This window comes from Podarcis melisellensis (genome assembly GCF_964234715.1).
Source record: "Podarcis melisellensis genome assembly, chromosome: 7".
In the NCBI taxonomy this organism is placed as follows: domain Eukaryota; kingdom Metazoa; phylum Chordata; class Lepidosauria; order Squamata; family Lacertidae; genus Podarcis; species Podarcis melisellensis.
The window spans coordinates 69,927,255-69,945,206 of NC_138539.1; the positions used below are offsets into that span (position 1 = coordinate 69,927,255).

Consider the following 17,952-nt stretch of genomic DNA (forward strand, 5'->3'; position numbering starts at 1 on the left):
CCTCCCTTGTTTTCTTATAATGGCAATGGTGCACATCTGAGAGGTGCTGGAACTGAGTTCTGGTGACTTCTGGCTGAAAAAAAGCCCTGGGAGCAGGGTTGATTTTCAGTAACTGGCTTCACCAAGGTAACAAGGAGGTCTAATACCACCCTAAGCGTGGTGTTCCTGAGTGAATTACTTTATCTTATTATTATTTTTATTCTTTTCAGTCTTCAAAGGGAAAGTAGAGGGCTATGTTGTTGTTGTTTAGTCGTTCAGTCATGTCCGACTCTTCGTGACCCCATGGACCAGAGCACACCAGGCACTCCTGTCTTCCACTGCCTCCCGCAGTTTGGTCAAACGCATGCTGGTAGCTTTGAGAACACTGTCCAACCATCTTGTCCTCTGTCGTTCACTTCTCCTTGTGCCCTCCATCTTTCCCAACATCAGGGTCTTTTCTTTTTTCTTGAAAATATTTTTTATTAATTTTCCAACATACGTTTATAATATCCAATCTAAATTTCTCACATACTTTATCTTTTAGACTTCCATCAGCCTCTCAGTTTTTTAATTACACATTTCCTAATTTTTATATTGCATTTGATATACCTTCACACTCTTATTTTTCTTCCATACAATATTCCTCATACTTTCACAGAACTTCTTGAAATCCCACTAGCGTTATTTGCTCATCAAAAATACATTTCAAATAGTCTGAAAATTTTCCCCAATCTTCGATGAACTTTTGGTCTTGACGATATCTGATCTTCCCTGTTAATTTGTCCAATTCTGCATAGTCCATCAGTTTCATTCTCCATTCTTCTAATGTCGGCAATTGTTTCTGTTTCCATTTTTGGGCCAGTAATATTCTCGCTGCTGTTACTGCGTATTGGAAAAGTTTACAATCCTTTCTGTTTATTTCATTTCCTACTATTCCTAAAAGAAAAGCCTCTGGTTTACATCAGGGTCTTTTCCAGGGAGTCTTCTCTTCTCATGAGGTGGCCAAAGTATTGGAGCCTCAGCTTCAGGATCTGTCCTTCCAGTGAGCACTCAGGGCTGATTTCCTTAAGAATGGATAGGTTTGATCTTCTTGCAGTCCATGGGACTCTCAAGAGTCTCCTCCAGCACCAGAATTCAAAAGCATCAATTCTTCGGCGATCAGCCTTCTTTATGGTCCAGCTCTCACTTCCATACATCACTACTGGGAAAACCAGAGCTTTAACTATACAGACCTTTGTTGGCAATGTGATGTCTCTGCTTTTTAAGATGCTGTCTAGGTTCGTCATTTTTTTTCTCCCAAGAACCTTACAACAATAGGGGGGTTAACCCAATGTGCTACTCTCCTAACCGTGGGTAGGCTAGCCTTCATAATTAGAGCACAGGAATATATCTATGAACTCATACTGTCCAACATTTCTCTGATAAAAATAGGAATGTCCCATTCCATAATTATAATTTTACTGTTTATACCCTACACATCTTGCTGGGTTGCCCCAGCCACTCTGGGCAGCTTCCAACATATATAAAAACATAATAAAACATTAAACACTTTTTAAAAATAAATAAATCCCTATAAATCCCTTCAGATGGCTTGGGGGTTGCATAACTCCATACCCTCCCAACATTTCTCCAATGAAAATAGGGACATCCTACCATGCCCTCCAACATTATCCAGTGAAAATAGGGACATCCTAAGGAAAAGTGGGACATTCCTGGATCAATTCAGAAACCGGGATGGCTTCTCTAAATCAGGGACATCCTTGGAAAATTGGGACACTTGGAGGGTCTGTGAACTGGCACCAGTTTCAAGGAAGAGGAACTGCTGCCCAATCTTTGTTGTCCCCCAGTAGGAGCCTGCTGGCTACAGTCAGAGCTAGCGCCTCAGCTGAACAACTGGCAACACTAACCTTCCAACTTCCTGCCTGTCAACTTTCCCTCCCTCACTGGTTTTCTGCATCCAGGAGGAAGAACCAGCAGCACCCTCAAATTCAGCCAGAGAGAAGGGAGAGGTGACTAGGGCTGGCTTTGGAAACAGCTGCAAAACCAGTGCCTCTGGTGTGGAGGCAGCAAAGGGACTGGATGACTCTGCTGGTTGGGTGTGGTGGGATGGCATGGGGGCATTACATGAAGCCTTGCCTCCAGCTGCAGAAAAAGGCCTGGCTAAGCTGTGGAGATGAATGAAGGTGAGATATGGAAGCGAAAGGAGTGTCCTGCTAAGGAGCACAGCACCTCTCAATCTTCTCCTCGAAGAGGGGAGGAAATCAGTTGTTGTAATAAAATTTCCAGACACATTTGTGATCGATTCTCCACCTCACCCCTTTCTGGTAGCTGCAGACCCATCTAGCAATCATTTCTCTGCCTGAGATGGTGCACTGGAGGGTCTTGGATGAAATCTGTGTCCCTGCCCCTTGACTTTGGTGCTCACGGCATTCTCTCTGCATACATCCATGCCAACCCAGTGGCATGCCTGACCCCCTGCCAGGGGTGCCAACCTTAGGGGTGCCATATTTCAAAAAGAGAAAAAAACATGGACACCAAAGCTACTGAGCTTATTCTGCTAAATCTCAAAAAAAGAAGTTTTGAGATATTTTTGAGGAAATTCACCAAAATCTACACTTCTGACATGGGTTGCCATATATCTGGATTTTCCTGGACATTCGAACAATTCCTATCCAGGCACTGTTTACAAGTGCCAAAGCCCAGCTATGTCTGGGAATTTCCAGATGTATGGCAGCCCTAGGCAGCTTGAATAAAATATTGTGAGTGGGGAAGGGCAAGTAAGCCCCGCCCATAGCAATTGATCACAAGACGTGGCACACACCCCACTTGAATGGCAATGCCCATCAACTTGTGGGGGAGGGCAGCCCCCTCAAATATTTTATTGCGGGGCCCAAAGGGACCTCGCCCCTAGGAGTTGGCTCCTATGCCCTGTACAGTGCAAGCCCCCTCTGCAGTCATCACATGAACACATGTGATGCATGAAGATGGGATTCATACATAATATATACACATGTAAAGGAATGTGTGTGTGTTTTAACTGCATGCTCAAGTGAGGTTGACCATTTAATGTCAATCACTTTTGACATATTTCTATATTCAGGCTTCATGTGTGCCGGCTCCCAGTGTTCTAATGCTCAACTTATTCATCACAAATTCACACTTTGAAAATAGTGATAAGCTCAGAGAGGAATATCTAGCAAAAATGAGCAGAACACTTTCTGCATAAGGACAGCAGGGAAGTAGCATTAAGGTATTTTGACTTCCTGCATCCCTTAAGAAAGACATCAACACATTAAGCACGTTAAGGGTAGGATTAGTTTAAATTTCAAAGTGGCATAAATATGTACTTCAAAAAAAAAATGACTTAAGTAAGCATTGCTGTTGTAGCTTCACTTTTGATAGAAAGCATAAAAAGATGGAACTTATTTTGAGCCAGAACACAGCCCCGGAACTCTATATGATTGCTAAACATGTGAAGCAAAGCAATAAAGCATAGCATGTGTTTGAATACAGATTTTCTCTTTTCACTGCCAATCGGAAGTTGCCGAAGCACTGAGAGAAAACAAGTGATCTGGACTCACTTGCCTGGTTTCAGGTTGTGGAACAACAACAAAGCCTTGATCACCTTTCTCCTTGATGACTTACTCTAGGATATAGACAGGGTTCGTGTGATCCTATTGATTCCCCTGGATCTCTCTTTAGCTTTGGTATCATCAAATGTGATCTGTTACCGGACGGACTCAGTGGGAGATGGTGGTACCACTTCTTTCTGCAGGATCTATGCCAGAAAGTGGCAATGGGGGACTTCTTCTCTACTTCACAGCTGTAATGCTGTTGAATGCCCCCAGGATGTGTGTCCTGTGGGGATGGAGCGTGGGTTGCCAGTGCCTGGGGCAGGGCACATGTTGTGCCCCCCTAGTGGACTGGGTAGCGGTCAGTTCCTTCACCAGCTAATCAAACTAGCCATAACCTGGGAGCAAAGATAAAATAGAAGAACGTGAAGCCAGGTGTGGAGCTGTATTGTTTTGTTCCTCTGTCCTTGCAGCAAGGCACTCTGGGCAACACACATGGCTCTTGCCATGCTTTCCTGTCTTCCTCTTCCTCCTTCCCTCTTCGATGGGTGGTGGCTGGGCCAGGGGCAAGGCATGCATGAGCATCCCTTCGCCGGCCACAAGCAGAAGGTGGTACTGTTGCGCCAACCCCAAAGGTCCGGCCTGGGCATGGCTTGCCTCCCCATGGCTCAGGCTTCAATGAGGAAGCCTGTCATACGGGTGCCTGGTTGTGCCCTTTCATACTACTACTAATAATATGTTTTTATTTATACCCCGGCCAGAGCCGGGCTTAGGGCGGCTAACATTATAAATCTAACACAGTATACAAAGAACATAAGAACATAAAAACAGGCATTCAATTAATTAAAATACATCTTAAAATTAGTTCAGAGCAAATTAAAATCTGGACATACATTTGCACCCAGGGCCATGGCCCCAGCCCCCCACGCTACACCACTGAGGTAAAGTCCTCTGCCCCCACAATAGGGTCCTATTCTACCTCAGTTCCCCCACTGCTAGCTATATTGTTGTTTTTAAGTCTGAACTTAAGGGCAGAGTTATGGGACTGATGATATATATAGTTTGGCTTTCTCTAGCATCATGCTGCGTCTGGAAACAAGGAAGTCCCATTAATAAGTGACCTTTATTTCCAGGAAAATGTGGTTAAGATACGGATGCAAATATATATACTGAAGTAGAAGAAACCAATACAGTGGTACCTCAGGTTAAGCACTTAATTCATTATGGAGGTCCGTTCTTAACCTGAAACTGTTCTTAACCTGAGGTACCACTTTAGCTAATGGGGCCTCCCGCTGCTGCTGCGCCGCCGGAGCATGATTTCTGTTCTCATCCTGAAGCCAAGTTCTTAACCCGAGGTACTATTTCCGGGTTAGTGGGGTCTGTAACCTGAAGCATATGTAACCCGAGGTACCACTGTATTCAGTCTTCCAACTGTTGTTGGGCTACAACTCTTTTACAATTGACCATGCAGGCTAGGGCTGATGGGAATTGTAGTCCAACAACACATGGAGGGTCACAGATTATAGTCAACCCCATGCTAAAGTACACACAGATACATTAGCATTCTTTTTTACTTTTTTTTACTTTTTACTCAGGCTTTGCTTGCCAAATTAATCCAGATACAAATTCTGACATCTTAATAATCAAGAAAACCTTTCAGAAAGGAATCATGGAACGGACATTTTGATGAGGCTTTTCGTGATGGGAGTTCAAGTGACATCACCAAATGATCAGTTCTGATTGCTTTGTTTTCTGCAGGCCACTCGACCGCAGTATTACTGGGAAACTTCTTTTTGTGCAGCGGTTTTAGCTCTACGGTCGACTTGGCTTGAGTGGAGACAATAGAAAAGAAATCAGAGTATTAACAATCAACGCACTAAATGGCTAAGTTTATGCCTGAGGCAATGGAACCATTCTTACATCCACATAATGAAGATGGTCTCCTGGTAACAAGCAAATTGGACAAAATTCTCACACAAGCCTGGTGGCAAAACACCATTATTCAAATTTGGGAACCCCAAACTCCCTGTTGAAATATTTAGTATTTGTAACTCTTTTCTTTGTTTTGGAAAGTATATGGACTTAGTGGAAAGAAATGGGCAGGTCTGTTATGAGGTTGTGGAAACACTTGCCTCACTCTTTCTGGAAAATGCACAATAATAGCTGAGGAAATGTGGAAAATATTAATGGGGAGAGAATTGTAGCTAATTATTTCACCACTCAAGCACATCTTTGTAGGGCAGCAATATCTTAATAATGAAGATTGTTTTGCCGGGTGACTTGGGTTTTTAATTTGCCCTACAGCTCCAGCAGTTAGAACAGTAATTTAGCTATCTTCTTGCCAAATGTTTTTTGCCTTATTTTTCCTCTGATAATCACAACTTCTTTTCTTTTTGTTAAGGGTTGTTTACTGACACCGCAGGCTTATAGGGCCTGCAAACTATATTATTATTATTATTATTATTATTATTATTATTATTATTATTATTATTAATAGAATGTAGAAAGCTTTGTAAAAGTGGCATATATTTTGGCTCTAAAGCAAAGCAAATACCACCAAAGCCTAGTATAGTTCCTGTTTCTTCATATACACTGCTTCTACTTCTCCATTTTCCAGCCTTCCTCAATAACTTAAACCATTCACCCACATTTCCCTTATTCTGGTGTTCATTTGGAACAGCAGCACAACTCTGTTGTTTTCTTTCTTCTTTTTGTTGCCTTGATCCATGCTTATTGCCCTCATGGCATACAGAGTATCTTTTTTTAGGCATCAAAGGAGGAGATATGCCATAAAATTGCCCTTATTTCCACAGGAGTAAAATACAACGTACAAGGCAATTTTTTCCTTTCTCCCTATACAGCGGTTATTGTGATGTATATTTTAAAATACCATTAAATATATATGAGAAGAAGCGGGCATGCTGACATCTAATACAAACACTATTTGTTTTACTCTTAAGGTTTGTAAATCTCACCAATAGCCCTGACTGCTTTCTCCTGTTTATATGGTTCCTGTGCAACTTCATCTTGGGTCTTGGCCGTAAGCAGTGACTAATTTTAAAAGTAAGAGGTGTCAAGGTTTAAATCTGCCTGGAAGTCATGCATGCATCCTTCCTACTCACCCACAATATGTGCTTATACAGTAGTCAAATCTTAAATTAAAAATTTCTCATATCTTGGCAGGGAAGAACCTCAAATAGGTCCTAAGGTAGCCAAATGCTACAGGGCAGAGGTCCTGCACCTTTGACACTATATCATAGCTGTCAACTTTTCCCTTTTCTTGCAAGGAATCCTATTCAGAATAAGGGAATTTCCCTTCAAAAAAGGGGAAAGTTGGCAGCTATGCACTACATTGCTACATGATACAGCACAACCAGATGTCTTCACTTGCCCCAGCTGCAACTAAACATATCTCTCCCACATCAGTATCTACAGCTACAACAGGCACTTTAACCTTCCAACAATTTGACTTAACCCCCAAAAAACACACTCCTCCCTTGTCTCCTGAAAAATACTATTATATGTGCAGAAGCTCAACCCTCTTTTGCACCTAGCTAGCAAAGCCAGACTCTTGTCATTCCAGACCTTGATTATCTACTGTCAGTTGGAGAAGAAATAGTATCTCGGGTTAAGAACTTTGCTTCAGGATGAGAACAGAATTCGCGCAGCAGCGGCATGGCAGCAGCAGGAGACCCCATTAGCTAAAGTGGTGCTTCAAGTTAAGAACAGTTTCAGGTTAAGAGTAGATCTCCAGAATGAATTAAGTTCTTAACCTGAGGTACCACTGTATGTAGCGAGAATCACCAAAAATCAGGGACACAGAGAGCTTATTTCAGTTCTTTTGTTTAAATCAACAGAATACACAGAGAGACCATGAATTATGCTCCCTCAGACATTGCTCAGAGTCTCCGCTGCGCCCCACCCCTTGCAGTACTTTCTAACTTCCAAACCCCTCCTTACTGCCTACGATGGCCGGCAAATGAATCTTTCTGTCTCTCTTTGGCTTTCTGCTCTAAGATACAAAGGAAGCACCTGGTTCTCAGGGAAGGAGGAAGTCCTACCAGGCTTTCAAGTGACATAGTGTCCACTGTCTGCTGTACTGTTTCTCCCATGTCTGAGTCCTGTCTTTGTTCAGGACTAGAGCACCTGCTAGCTTGCTGTTGTTCCTCATCCTCCAATATTCCCAAGCTCTTTGCTTCTTCTTCTGGAGTGTGTCCTGTTCACCACCACCACCATGAACCTGGGTCCATACTATCATCATCTTCATCACATCCAGAAGCCTCTTGGGGTAAAGGTCTCCCACACTCCTCCTCATCTGCCCAGTCCCTGACATGTAGTGGTTCAAATGACCCCATATCTATGAACCAGTCACTATCTCCCAGCCTATTCTACCTGACCAGGGTGGAGGATTATGCCTTGAACTCATCAGAAGAAGGTATGGTGGCCTGGTAGAAAAGAGGTCAGGGTTCCTGCATCTTTAATAGATGCATGATAAGTTATACTTCACGAAAGTCCTTCTTCTACACAAAGTTGTAGGATCATTAGCTTCTTTTGCATCTGGCAAAACAGTGACCATCACAAACAGTGGTTACTCCATCCATGACATGTTAGCCTTTATCTCCTCCAATTGTCACCTAGTGTAATGGCAGCCCTGCTTTTGTGATTGCCTTGAATACATCTCTAGGGGATTATCTTGCATTCTGACACAGTTTCAGGTGGCTTCTAAAGAGCTCTACAGTACAACCAACAACTAATAGGCTCTCCCTCATCTGAAAACACAATGAATGCCAGGCCCCCTTTTAACTGCTTCAGGTTTTAGCAGAAGTGCAATTATTTGTTTTTATTCCATGCCTCCCTAACTGCAGATTCTTAAATGAGAAACCAATACGTACTCTGCCTTACATATCAGCTGCAGAGGATTAAACAGAGTTACACACAAGAATGGCTTCAAATGATTTGGAACTTCAAGCAAAACCAATGTTCCAATTGCAGGGAGAATAAAGGGAATTTGGCCCCTGACTTTCTGCACTGGTCCCCTAGGTTACTATGTTTAGAAAGCAATGGAGACATGATTTGGCAAAAACTGGGGTTGGAGGCTTGTAGGGGGCTCCCCAACCTTTCCCTGCATGAATCAAGAATTAGGCAAAATATTAACATGGCATTCTCCACCCAGTGAATGATATTGGAGCTATAGACCCTATTAGTAGGTACTTTGCTACTACATTGCCCTGTGCAGTTTTTGGTTCCCAAAAGGATTTCCTGCATTTGTCCAAAGTTCCATCACCACATCAGTCACCTCCCCCTGCTCTTTTCTCCCAGAGAAGCTCTGCTCAGATTGTGTGCATAATATTACAGGCAAAGTCAGGCAATTAGGCATGAATTATGTTTCTTTTGTATAATATCCATAGCTTTTACTGGTCTACCAGGACCAATAAAGCAACAAACTTCTAGGATGTTGTAAAGCAGTAGCTTTCAGAGAATGTTCTGGGGAACTCTCAGGTTCATTGCAGGTGTATAGTGACTTTTTGTGTGTGTGCTTAGATGATCAACAAGGGTGGGCAAGCTTCTCTGAGAGCAGCTTGCCTGTCATTATTTTATTTTACTTTGTTTTATGAAAATATTTGAACTCCAGGGAAAATATGTGCAGCTCCAGGGAAACTTTGGATGCGTTCTAAGGTGTACTTTCAGTTGAAGCAACACAATGATAGTACAACAGGCTGTGCTGAGTGGAATGAGTGCTCACCAAAGAATGTTCCAGAATCCTTTGCAATGTGCATGTATTTGCTTGGGTATGGGAAGGCTCTTAAGCAGGTAAATTGATGGGGAAAGGGCTCCTGGAAGGTAGACATGATGCAAACCTTCCCAAAATGCATTGTTTTCCTTCACTATGCCAACAATCTGTATAATATTCTGAATTATCCTGTTATCACATACTGTTACGCAGACATTTACACACAAGCTTTGAAATGGACTCTTCACCCACATCTCTGAAATCTCAGGGGTCTCTTTGGGAACACACAGTACTCTAAAAACCTGTTGAAGTGGTAATGTACCTTCAGTATCACTGTATGTTTAGAAAGAAATGCCAATAGTTTGTGGGTACAAGGAGAAAACTATAATATAGAAATGAAAATTCTCAAGATCCAAGTTTGGGGCAAGCACCCTCTGGTAAAAGAAACCCAGCACAGATTTAAAATAATGAAATATGCGGCAAAGTAAAGCATGGAAATATAGGCTGTTAGATCTTTAAAATATGCCCTTGTGAGTTCCAAAACTCCTCTCTTCACCTAGCATAGGAAAAGATTGCGCATTTGGTCAGCTAAAAATCAGTTTACTTACAAATTCTTCAAAGATCAGGTTCATATTGCTTTTCCATACATCAGTAAGAAAAGTTGCACAGGCAGTAAAACATGGCTTAGTTCAAGAGTGATGAAAGTTTCTAAATTATTGGTATGGGAACAAAATAATCGCTTGATAGAGCCATGCAGCTAAGCTGGAGCAACAACTTGAAATTTCTTCACAACCTGAGTTCATCAGGTAAACTGCAATACAGCAATAGGCTCGATAACCTTCTTCCCAAGGTGAGGTGGAGTGACCTAGGCTAAGCCTAGCAGGACAGCTTACTTTATGGTCTTAACCCCTTCAAGTGTTAATTAGACTTAAGCATGTTAGCTATGTGATACTGCTTGTCCTACGAAACTTTGTTGCAGATGAGGACCACACTTTGTATTTCCTTGATACATGGGATTCTGCTGCTGAGATAGGACAGGAGAAGAATAAAAAAAGATAGGAAATGCTTACCTAAAAGATCATAAAATTGTAGTGGTTGTGACTCGTACAGCATTCTTAATTAGGGGTGGAAGGATCTGTCAGTTTGAATTCTCTTAGTTTCTCATTTTTCCTATCTTAAATTCAGTTATCCACATTTCTGTAGCTGTTTGCCATTTAAGTGCGGATTACTCCTAATAAACACATTTTTATGAAGGGTTGTTTTGTGTGCTAATGCACATGTTTTTTCAAGCTGGCTTCCCTAATGCAATGCCCTTTATATGCCAGTTTCACTAATGTATGTATTTTATACACATTGCCCCCTAACACATATATCTTTGTTAATGTTGGTTTATGGGACAACTGCATTGCAAAATTCAGGTAAGTGTGTTCCACTTCTCAAACTTTTCCAGAAATTGTGAGTTTGATAGATTTGACTTTAAATGCAGACCAAATTGAATTTCCCCCTACCTCTACTCTTAATGGGCCACTTAGGATTAACTTAGCAGGAAGTTGTGGTAAGCAGACCAGGGTCATGCACAACCCACAGCCTACAAAAGCCTGTCTCAGCTCTAATGCCTGTCAGATGCCCCATGCAAAATTTGTGAACTGACCATACAAAACAGATGTATATGTGTTGGCTTGGACTAGATTCTACACAAATGAAAGCCTCATGTACAGATGTTGAGCAGGACAAGTGAGTCATGGTTAGAGCCATAAGCCACAAATAGTGTCAAGACCACCCCAATCACTTGCCCCCGAGAGCATCTTTGGGAAGGATTTCCCCTCAGAAGCGCATGTCCATGTTGTCAAGTCTAATGCCTTTTTTAAGGTGGTAGTGGTGGAAGGAGCTAGGGTAAGTGAGGAGCCTCAACTTTACTTTTATGAAATGTGGAGGTCTCTCAACCCATCGGTTGCATAGGGCAATTCGAGTTCCCAGTTGGCACTGAATTGCAATGCAAGGTGGCCAGGGTAATAAAAATCTTGTGTCTGGCTGATTTACAGGCTGCAGACATGACTGCCTCTTGTTTCCAGGAAGAGGGCTGAACATACAAATTGGGACCGGGTGAGTGAGGCTTGAAGCACAGAGGCGCTTTCTTCTGTAAGGGGAGTCCTTGTCAGAGTTCTCCTCTCTGTGCCCTCCTCCTCCATTCACTTGCAAATCACTGTGTTTGGCACATCCAAATTTCACCCTCCCTCTCCAAACACTCGCATCTCGCCTCCACACCTTCCTGACTCGTTCCCAAAGCCTCCTCACATTGAGCACTGACTGCAGCCTCATCAGCAGCAATCTGCTCTCCATGTGCGAGGGACGTTTCTTATTAATCAGGGGGTGCTGAACGGAAACCAATCAGATAGAGGGTACCTTTGGCTTCGGTTTCCAAGCTGCCTAAGTTAAAAGTGATGCAGAGGGAGAGAAAGCCCTGAGTACAGAGAGAGATTACTGGAGCTAACTGCTAACGCGCAGCAGAGACGAAGAAGGCACCAGAGAGGCTGCGGACCAGCACAGCACTAAGCAAAGCTGCCGTCACTTTCACTGGAGAGAGAAAGGTGAGTTGTTTTGCTTCTATGATCTCTGGATTCACAAACATGCTTTCACTGCAAGAGAGATTAGAGGCTATGCTTATAAATATAATGCTTGATTTCACCTTCCTCTTTTTGGGGGGTGAGTAGGGGGGGAGGATGAGAGAAATAAAGATATATGAGTGAGAGCTGCGAAGTAGATGGCAAACAGATATGTTGCTGAAAGTTGAAGTCAAAGGTGTGTTTCTATTCTCCTCCCCCCATATGCTCGGGGTTCATTTGAATAGTAAGTTTGCAAACAGGAAGGCTGCTGTTTTCAGAGTAGTTCTGCACAGCAGGGTACCCCCCGCCCCCGCTTTCAATTAATTCACACACTTTATTTCTTGCATTCAGTATTTCTACATCAGAAACATTTGCTCTCTTCTTCAGGGAAGGAGCATTAAATCCCCATTCAGTGAAGCCTGTGTTGTTGTTTTTTATCCCCTCTCCATTTTAAAAAGATCTGTGCAGAACTCAGGAAAAATGGATAGACAGCGAGTGGGTTGAAATCATTAATTTGTACAGCAGATGAATGCATTTCAAAGGGCAAAAAAAGGAAAATCAGTATTTCACGCAATGTTGGAAGCAAAGAGGTGAAACTGACACACAGCTGATTTGCCTGCGAGGATTCTCATCTTGGTCACATAACAGAAAAGGCAAAATGCCTTTTATCAGCTTGAGTTGCATTGTTGATCAGGGTTGAAGCTTTCAAGCATCACAGAGCTCTTCTGCAGCCTTTCTGAGCACAGATAGGGATATGTGCATTAAAGGTAAAGCCACAAAAGCTGGTGTGGGTGGAATACCCAGCCACAGTTCCCCTGCAAACTCCAACCTCATCCTTTTTCTGAACTGCAAAACAATTGAAAAGAATCAAGGATGCATGGGGACAATCTTAGTCATCTGAAAAGGCAATTAGTTGACCATTCTCCCACCACCAGTTTTCATTTTCCTTTCCTTTTTTTTCTTTTCAATTACACATGCAAGAAACTACATGATGGCATCTCTCCAATTTCACAAAACATCCAGGTCTTGGGCAAAGAATGATGGATGTGAACTGTAAAGGAAATCAATATCCTTTGCAATTGTATGGGCAGTCTGTGTACTGTAGTCATTCATCCCCTGGCAGGCAGTTTTAAATAATGGCTCAGGATAGAATTGAACAAGGGACTGGGTTGGGATAATTTTCATTTGTGCCAGAGAAGTTTGGACAACAAGGGAAGGACCAGACTGCTGATGAAGTTAGGGAATGGGCTAAGATCACACCCCAAAGCTTTTTTTTGCACAGGATACAGGAATTTCAGGTCTTCATAACAGAACTTGGGCGGGGGAGGAGGAGCATAATTTATGCTGAAAGTTTGCATACCTTTCTTCATTTAGGAGCAAGATTCTAATAATATTTGCTAATTATTATTGACTGGCAAGGATGGCAGATTTTGTGAGATGTGTTTGTGGAAGGGGGATTATGGGTTTGTTTTGTTGCTGCTCTTGTTTTTATTATGTATTTTGTGTTCTTGTTTTGTATTTTGGTGCTGTGAACCACCCCAAGATCTCCAGATGAGGGGTGGTATACAAGTCCAATAAATAAATTTTGCAACTTTCTAAAACCTAAGCTAGTAAGATTATTAAGTATTCATGTAAATACAAATCTAACACATCACTTCCCAAGTCCACAGCTTCCACAGCTATGGCAAGATCTGCAAGTGTAGATCAGATGTGCATCTGAATATGGATGGTCTATATACACACTGCATTACTTTCAATTGGGTTCACATACTAAGGTATATTCTGATCTACAGACGGATAATGATGGCCATTCCATTGAATAGACAACTTCCTCATGATTTCTAAACGTGATTCCTAAAGCAGATCAGTTTCTCAGGATGTGGATGATATCCTACAGAAAGTTTTCTTTTCGTGGATTGGGGGTTGGGAGGATATCCCACCCCTTAAATGAGGAATTTTGTAATGATTCTGGGAAATACACCTGTAGAGGTATGCACTGGGTTCGTATTGCAATTGACAACCAACCAATGTGGATTCAAGGATGAGATTGGTTTTGTTAGGAATAATCTGAAACTTTATATAGAAGTATGCATGCCATTTAGTCAGATGGCCATAATAACAGCAGCAAATTAATCAAGGCTAGACTAAGCAGTCTTAATTTTAAAGAAGGCAGAATACATTAGTACAATGTGGCAACAGTACACAGAAAACCAGGTGCTGATGTTTTCCCCCTTCTCCCCTAGATATGTATGCAGCAAGGTAGTAAATCTGAATTTAGCCAAAGTGACAAAAGAGAGTCTGTAGAATTGTTTTATGTTGGCAAGAAGAGATGGTAGCCTGCACAAATTTAAGGAGGAGATAAAAGCAGAATAAATCCTCCATAGTTCTCATTTTAAGCCATATTTTCAGAAAGTATGTATATTTCTTGCCAGCTTCATTGACCAATAAAATGCCAATGATTTCAGGATAACAGCTGGGTTACAGGGATTTGGATGCCCTCATCAGACTAAGTTTCCAAAAGCAATGTAACATACTTAATTGGTTACTCAGGGAGGTGAGGAGGCAGAAATACAGGAGTAAATTAGATCAGCTTGTGGGTGAGAGAGAAAGAAATTTAGCATAATCTGGCATAGGAATGAAGAGTACACATCACTCATCCACCTAGTAGCTTGGTACGGAAAGCTATTCAGTTGCATCATGTATACCTGTACCCCATAAGAATGTCCAGGGATGAATGGATCTGTCAATTTCAGATTCTTTCAGATTCTCATTTTGCTGGTATTGAGTTCAGCTCCCTGCATTTTTGTGTCAGTTAAAAAAAATAAAGTTCTCATGAAAAAGCATCAGCATGTTTGTGTGCACTTCTCCCAAGAGACACATTTTTGCAAGCAATTTTGCCCAATATGCATCTTTGAATGTTAGTTCTACTAATATATGCATTTCTGTGCACTCTTCTCCCCAATATGCACACATTTTTCTACACTTCTTTAGATTGGAGATCTGCATCACAAAATCTGGAATAACTATTGAAGGTCAGCTGCATTTTAGTTCACATACTGTTTTGAGAAGTGCAAATTCACATTGATACTGAACCAAGCTGAACCCAAGACAGAATATTGACTTTTCTATATTTAACAAATCCGTGGCAGATACCTGCCCAAAATTCTCCAAAGAGATCCCACCATATCTCATTTTAGCTTATTTTAAGTCATATTTGAAAGTACCCCATTTGCTATGTAGTATCATTATCATTTAAAATATTGTACTTTATGCCAGACATTGAAACTTTGTGTTGAAAGTGGGCTGCATCCCTTGAAACAGACCAGATTGTTACCTTGGCTGGCCCATCCAGTTCATATAAAGATAGCTTTGTGGTCACAAATGCTAATATCGCTATGAACTCAGGACGGAATTGATGCCGAGTATAATAAAATGAGATTCACCAACATTAATCAAAGCAATTAAGATCCGCTAGTCATGCTTCTTGATTCTCAGATTCTGCCAGATAAGAAGATTAATTAATTCATGAACATTAGATGATTCTATATTGCAAATTTACCACCATTTTAGTGGTGAGCTATATCTGCCATAGAATTGTCTGTCATTCTTCTCACTCCTTTTCTGGATTTTTCAGAAAGCTTGATGGCGGAGATCACTTATGAGTGTTCTGTGTCCTCCCACTTTTGAACTGACTTAAATGAAATAATTGAGTAATATATAACCATTTAAATCATTTTGCGTATGTTGGGTTGTTTCCAGTGCTAGTCATATACAGAACAGTCCCACTGAAATTAATGAGCATGATTAACATAGGTTAACATAAGTCCAATAAGTAGAACTTAGTTGGGTACAATCCATTGTCAGTAAGCTTTCAGACAACCTCTGTCAGGTTGCTCAGGACTATTCTCACATCATAGGCAGATAATCTGAAGGCAGGGGTAGCTAACACTATACCATCAATATATTGTTGGACTACATATTCCATCATTCCTGACCATCAGCTGTGCTGGCTGGGGATGGTTGGAGTTGTACTGCAGTAGTATCTTGAAGGAATCAGATTACCTATGCCTGTCCTAAGACAATCTAAGGAAATCACAGCTGAAAAGAAAATTAACCCTGAGATTTCCTGGGTCATATCTCACCTTGCTATTGTTAGTCACCACACTTCAATAAACCAATAATTTCCTTTGTGGAGGGTGTAGGAAATGAGTAACTAATGAAAATCATATTACCTTTTAAGCTTTTCTACAAGTAACCTGGTATGGCATGGGCCATAACACATTTGACTACTGACATACTAAAACATAGGCTATTTGCTTTCATTGCTACATTATTTTATGTTCATATTTCTTTCTCATGAATTCCCCCAACCCCCATAAGTGTTCTTATGCACTGGCAACATCTCAGTGGAAGGGAAAACATGGTTAGAGACATACACAAAAGGCAGAATATCAGAATTATCCCAGAGCATGCAGGGCTGGGAGGAACTGGAGCTAAAAGAAAATCAAGCTCTAATAAGCATAGAGGGGGATGCAATGCTACTGTCCTGACATTTATGAAAATGTGCACAGAGGTAGAAATACACAAGGGAGAACTGCAGAGATGAACTATTGAAATCCACATATGGGGTTTTTCTACCTATTCAAGAGCTTCTTTTGAAGTTATGTGACTTACAGCAGGTGCTTGGTGTAAATGCTGCCTAGAGATACACAAATATTTGATCATGAATAATGATATCTGGTGCTCGCAAGTCATTTTTAGGAGACTAATGCTCAGATTCTTGCAAAAGGGGAATAGAAAAGGAAGCAAGGGGAAATGACTCATAAATTTGAACAGACGGAACACTGGAATAATCAGTGGTTTAACAACATGTCATCTTATGCTTCCACTTTTAAAACAAATACCAATTTTGAGAGCAAAATCGTGCTGTCTCGTTGCATCTTTAAGATCTTCCCCTCTCCATGAAGTGGAAAATTCTAGGTAGCTTTTTACAGGATCCATCCAAACAGGATCCATCCAAACAGGCACAAGGCACAACTATACCATAGCCTTAAAGTGCTTTAATAGACATTCTTTCACCAAAGGGAATGTTGGGAATGGTGAGTGGAGCTAAGGGTCTTCAACGGAAATCTCAACACCCCTGTCAAACCACTTGCCAGTTAATTATCCTCAAGCAAATGTAGGTAGGTTCTTAAGGCGACTTTTCTAATATCCTACCCATGTGGAGGAAGTGCTGCAGAGATGCAAAAGCAAGCCTGGAGGGTAATACCCAACACATGACAATATCAATTCTATATCAATTCTGCTTCTCCCCAGAAAACCCGAAGTTACTCTAAGTGATAACACCAAAGACATGCTAATGGCACATACATAGGGCAGAATTGAATGAAGTCCCTAAGTGAGGTAGGTGTGCAAGAAATGAGGTATGAATGTGCAATGGGACTTCCTCATCTCTCTCCCCCACTACGTGCCCCTCACATGTTCTGGAGGTATGACCAGCTCTCCTGAGCAGAATTTGGGAGTGTGTGGGGAGGCAAGGGAGGTAGTCCTGTTTTCTGAGTGGACCTCGCTCCACACAACTTAGTTGAATTCTGTCCTTAAGGTTTTTTTCTTCTTGAAAGCTGTGTGTATGTGAGAGAGTGTGTGCATGCATCACTACCACACAGCTTCCACTGCCATATTTCATTCATCTTTCAGGAATGGCCTCATAAATGGATTGATTTAAGGACCTCTGAAGACCAAAACAATGTTAGCTCAAGACAGAGACAAGAATTTGACGAGATTGCAGTTGAGCAGTAGTAAACAAAGTGGAGGCATTCTGTTAAATGAAAAGCTTGGGTCAAAAATACATACTTTTTAAAATATGGGTTCAGTGCCAAGATTTTAACAACTAACTGACCATCTAGCCATTTAAACAGCAACAATTTTTAAATATGCTTAGATTTGATTTGGTCATTCATTCCAGCTACCACTAGACTTGTCAGAACCATTGGGAGGCCTTCAGAGAAATCAGTAAAGGTCCTGGTATCCTCTTCAGGGAAATAAGCAATTCAGCACAGTTGCCATG

General features: G+C 41.5%; 1 protein-coding gene across 1 annotated transcript in view; it reads left to right on the forward strand.

Annotated features, from left to right (window-relative positions):
• Positions 1–11,454: 11,454 nt before the first annotated feature.
• The window catches only part of CDH9 (cadherin 9), a 128,755-nt gene continuing 122,257 nt past the window's right edge, over positions 11,455–17,952 (forward strand). Inside the window, exon 1 of the mRNA XM_081918197.1 lies at positions 11,455–11,870. The gene's annotated coding sequence lies outside the window, so the exon portion shown is untranslated. The remainder of the gene's footprint in view (positions 11,871–17,952) is intronic.